The following is a 6,000-nucleotide window of genomic DNA, read 5'->3' as shown; positions in this document are numbered from 1 at the left end:
AAATCAAAGGTCATTGTAAAAACTTTGAAAAAGAAAAAAATCTGAGATAAGGCTTGTGATAACAAGACCCTTAAACTAGTCTAAATATGATGTGCAAACTTATACTGCGATGAAAATGTAGTAGGGCATGAAAAATGAGAAAAAGTTTAAAACACCCAAAATCAAAGGTAAGGCTATACTAAGGCATAGCAATTAAAAAAAACTTTGGGAAAAAAAAATCTGAGATAAGCCTATCACAAGACCCTAAAACTAGCACAAAGATGATGTGCATACTTAAACTGGAATGAAAATGCAGTGAGGCATGAAAAATGAGAAAAAATTTCAATCACCCAAAAACAAAAGTAAGGCTATAGTAAGGCATTAAATTTGAAAAAAATTGAAAAAAAATAAAATAAATGAATAAATTTAAAAAAAAAAAATGAGATAAGGCTATCACAAGACCCTAAAAATGAGTGCAAATATGATGTGCATATTTATAGTGGGATGAAATTGCAGTAAGGCATGAAAAATGAGAAACAGCTGAAAATTACAAAAAGATGACAAACACCCCAAATCTGAGGTAAGGCTATAGTAAGGCATAAAATATTAAAACATTTTGAAAAAAAAAATTTGAAATATGGCTATCACAAGACCCTAAAACCAGTGCAAATATGATGTGCAAACTTAAACTGGAACGAAAATGCACAAGGCATGCTCCCTACCACTAAGCTACATGTCAGCTGCCAAAGACATTTTAATGAGAAAAACATTGTGAAATGAGGAAAAGCTGACAAACACCCCAAATCAGAGGTAATTGTAAAAGCTTTAAAAAAGAAAAAAATCTGAGAAAAGACTTGTGATAACAAGACCCTAAAACTAGTCTAAATATGATGTGCCCACTTATACTGTGATGAAAATGTAGTAGGGCATGAAAAATGAGAAAAAGTTTCAAACACCCCAAATCAAAGGTAAGGCTATAGTAAGGCATTAAATTTGAAAAAAAACTGAAGAAAAAAAATTGAGATAAGGCTATCATAAGACCCTAAAAATTAGTGCAAATATGATGTGCATACTTATCGTGGGATGAAATTGCAGTAAGACATGAAAAATGAGAAAAATTTAAAATCCAGAAAAAAATGACAAACACCCCATATCTGAGGAAAAACTATAGTAAGGCTAAAAAGTTAAAAAATAAAAAAAACATTGATTTTTTTATTTTTTTATTTTATTTTTTAAATAAAGCTATGACAATACCCTAAAACTAATCTAAATATGATGTACACACTTTTACTGGGATGAAAATACAGTAAGGCATGAAAAATGAGAAAAAGTTTAAAACACCCCAAATCAAAGGTAAGGCTATAGTAAGGCATAAAAGTTGAAAAAAAATAATTGAGATAAGGCTATAACAAGACCCTAAAAATGAGTGCAAATATAATGTGCATATTTATAGTGGGGTGAAATTGCAGTAAGGCATGAAAAATGAGAAAAAGTTTAAAACACCCCAAATCAAAGGTAAGGCATAAAATTTGAAAAACTTTGTTTTTTATTTTTGATATAATGCTATAACTGAAACATTTCACAGACTCAGATTTTTGGAGACTCCAGGGATTGATCTTAGGACTTCACACACACAAGGTATGCTCCCTACCACTAAGCTACATGTGAGCTGCCAAAGACATTTTAAATGAGAAAAACATTGTGAAATGAGGAAAAGATGACAAACACCCAGAAATCAGAAGTAATTGTAAAAACTTTAAAAAAGAAAAAAATCTGCAATAAGGCTTGTGATAACAAGACCCTAAAACTAGTCTAAATATGATGTGCACACTTATACTGCGATGAAAATGTAGTAGGGCATGAAAAATGAGAAAAAGTTTCAAACACCCCAAATCAAAGGTAAGGCTATAGTAAGGCATTAAATTTGAAAAAAATTGAAAAAAAATAATTGAGATAAGGCTATCACAAGACCCTAAAAATGAGTGCAAATATGATGTGCATGCTTATAGTGGGATGAAAATGCAGTAAGGCATGAAAAATGAGAAACAGTTGAAAATTAGAAAAAGATGACAAACACCCCAAATCTGAGGTAAGACTATAGTAAGGCATAAAATTTGAAAAATTTTGATTTTTTTTTTTTTTTTTTTTTCTGACATAAAGTTATAACTGAAGCATTTTACAGACTACAATTTTTGAAGACACCAGGGATTGATCAGAGAACTTCACACACACAAGTAATTCTCTCTACCACTAAGCTACATCTCAGCTGCCAGAAATATAAAATGGAATTTTAAATGAGAAAAACTTTGTGAAATGAGGAAAAGCTGACAAACACCCCAAATCAGAGGTAATTGTAAAAGCTTTAAAAAAGAAAAAAATCTGAGAAAAGACTTGTGATAACAAGACCCTAAAACTAGTCTAAATATGATGTGCCCACTTATACTGCGATGAAAATGTAGTAGGGCATGAAAAATGAGAAAAAGTTTCAAACACCCCAAATCAAAGGTAAGGCTATAGTAAGGCATTAAATTTGAAAAAAATTGAAAAAAAAATTTAAAAAAATAAATAAATAAATGAGATAATGCTATCACAAGACCCTTAAAATGAGTGCAAATATGATGTGCATATTTATAGTGGGATGAAATTGCAGTAAGGCATGAAAAATGAGAAACAGCTGAAAATTAGAAAAAGATGACAAACACCCCAAATCTGAGGTAAGGCTATAGTAAGGCATAAAAATGTAAAACATTTTGAAAAAAAAAATTTGAAATATGGCTATCACAACACCCTAAAACCAGTGCAAATATGATGTGCAAACTTAAACTGGAATGAAAATGCAGTAAGGCATGAAAAATGAGAAGAAGTTTCAAACACCCCAAATCAAAGGTAAGACTATACTAAGGCATAAAAATTGAAAAAAAAACTGAAGAAAAAAAATTGAGATAAGGCTATCATAAGACCCTAAAAATTAGTGCAAATATGATGTGCATACTTATCGTGGGATGAAATTGCAGTAAGACATGAAAAATGAGAAAAATTTAAAATACAGAAAAAAATGACAAACACCCCATATCTGAGGAAAGGCTATAATAAGGCTAAAAAGTTAAAAAAAAAAAAAAACATTGATTTTTTTATTTTTTTATTTTATTTTTTAAATAAAGCTATGACAATACCCTAAAACTAATCTAAATATGATGTACACACTTTTACTGGGATGAAAATAGAGTAAGGCATAAAAAATGAGAAAAAGTTTAAAACACCCCAAATCAAAGGTAAGGCTATACTAAGGCATAAAATTTGAAAAAAACTGAAGAAAAAAGTTGAGATAAGGCTATCACAGGTGCAAATATGTTGTGCATACTTATCGTGGGATGAAAATGCAGTAAGACATGAAAAATGAGAAAAAGTTGAAATAGAGAAAAAAAATGACAAACACCCCAAATCTGAGGTAAGGCTATAGTAAGGCTAAAAAGTTAAAAAAAAAAAAAAAAACATTGACTTTTTTTTTTTTTTAAATAAAGCTCTCACATTACCCTAAAACTAATCTAAATATGATGTGCACACTTTTACTGGGATGAAAATACAGTAAGGCATGAAAAATGAGAAAAAGTTTTAAACACCCCAAATTAAAGGTATGGCTATAGTAAGGCATGAATTTTTTAAAAAAATTGAAAAAAAAAAAAAAAAGAAAAGAGAAATTGAGATAAGGCTATCACAAGACCCTAAAAATGAGTGCAAATATGATGTGCATGCTTATAGTGGGATGAAAATGCAGTAAGGCATGAAAAATGAGAAACAGTTGAAAATTAGAAAAAGATGACAAACACCCCAAATCTGAGGTAAGACTATAGTAAGGCATAAAATCTGAAGAATTTTGATTTTTTTTTTTCTGAGATAAAGTTATAACTGAAGCATTTTACAGACTCTGATTTTTGAAGACACCAGGGATTGATCAGAGAACTTCACACACACAAGGAATTCTCTCTACCAGTAAGCTACATCTCAGCTGCCAGAAATATAAAATGGAATTTTAAATGAGAAAAACTTTGTGAAATGAGGAAAAGCTGACAAACGCCCCAAATCAGAGGTAATTGTAAAAGCTTTAAAAACGAAAAAAATCTGAGATAAGGCTTGTGATAACGAGACCCTAAAACTAGTCTAAATATGATGTGCACGCTTATACTGCGATGAAAATGTAGTAGGGCATGAAAAATGAGAAAAAGTTTCAAACTCCCCAAATCAAAGGTAAGGCTATAGTAAGGCATAAAAGTTGAAAAAAAATAATTGAGATAAGGCTATAACAAGACCCTCACCGGGGCCGTCACTGTGGGATGTTGAGCAAGTCCCTTAACCCCGAACTGCTCCCCAGGCGCCGCAAAATGGCTGCCGACTGCTCCTCAGGGATGGGTTAAGTGCAGAAGACAAATTCCAATAATGTACTAACATTACATGGCCAATTAAAGGCAAAAGCCCGATTTAATCTTTAATCTTAATCTAAAAATGAGTGCAAATATAATGTGCATATTTATAGTGGGATGAAATTGCAGTAAGGCATGAAAAATGAGAAAAAGTTTCAAACACCCCAAATCAAAGGTAAGACTATACTAAGGCACAAAAATTGAAAAAAACTGAAGAAAAAAAATTGAGAAAAGGCTATCACAAGACCCTAAAAATTAGTGCAAATATGATGTGCATACTTATCGTGGGATGAAATTGCAGTAAGACATGAAAAATGAGAAAAATTTGAAATAGAGAAAAAAATGACAAACACCCCAAATCTGAGGTAAGGCTATAGTAAGGCTAAAAAGTAAAAAAAAAAAAAAAACATTGATTTTTTTTTTTTTTTTTTTTTTTTTTTTTTTTAATTAAAGCTATGACAATACCCTAAAACTAATCTAAATATGATGTGCACACTTTTACTGGGATGAAAATACAGTAAGGCATGAAAAATGAGAAAGAGTTTAAAACACCCCAAATCAAAGGTAAGGCTATAGTAAGGCATAAAATTTGAAAAACTTTGTTTTTTATTTCTGAGATAATGCTATAACTGAAACATTTCACTGACTCTGATTTTTGGAGACTCCAGGGATTGATCTTAGGACTTCACACACACAAGGTATGCACCCTACCACTAAGCTACATGCGAGCTGCCAAAAACATTTTAAATGAGAAAAACATTGTGAAATGAGGAAAAGATGAGAAACACCCCCAAATCAGAAGTAATTGTAAAAACTTTAAAAAAGAAAAAAATCTGCGATAAGGCTTGTGACAACAAGACCCTAAAACTAGTCTAAATATGATGTGCACACTTATACTGCGATGAAAATGTAGTAGGGCATGAAAAATGAGAAAAAGTTTCAAACACCCCAAATCAAAGGTAAGGCTATAGTAAGGCATTAAATTTGAAAAAAATTGAAAAAAAATAATTGAGATAAGGCTATCACAAGACCCTAAAAATGAGTGCAAATATGATGTGCATGCTTATAGTGGGATGAAAATGCAGTAAGGCATGAAAAATGAGAAACAGTTGACAATTAGAAAAAGATGACAAACACCCCAAATCTGAGGTAAGACTATAGTAAGGCATAAAATTTGAAAAATTTTGATTTTTTTTTTTTTTTTTTCTGAGATAAAGTTATAACTGAAGCATTTTACAGACTACAATTTTTGAAGACACCAGGGATTGATCAGAGAACTTCACACACACAAGGAATTCTCTCTACCACTAAGCTACATCTCAGCTGCCACAAATATAAAATGGAATTTTAAATGAGAAAAACTTTGTGAAATGAGGAAAAGCTGACAAACACCCCAAATCAGAGGTAATTGTAAAAGCTTTAAAAAAGAAAAAAATCTGAGAAAAGACTTGTGATAACAAGACCCTAAAACTAGTCTAAATATGATGTGCCCACTTATACTGCGATGAAAATGTAGTAGGGCATGAAAAATGAAAAAAAGTTTCAAACACCCCACATCAAAGGTAAGGCTATAGTAAGGCATAAAAGTTGAAAAAAATTGAAA

Source organism: Gouania willdenowi, chromosome 8 (genome assembly GCF_900634775.1).
Source record: "Gouania willdenowi chromosome 8, fGouWil2.1, whole genome shotgun sequence".
Classification (NCBI taxonomy): domain Eukaryota; kingdom Metazoa; phylum Chordata; class Actinopteri; order Blenniiformes; family Gobiesocidae; genus Gouania; species Gouania willdenowi.
This window is presented reverse-complemented; position numbering follows the sequence as displayed.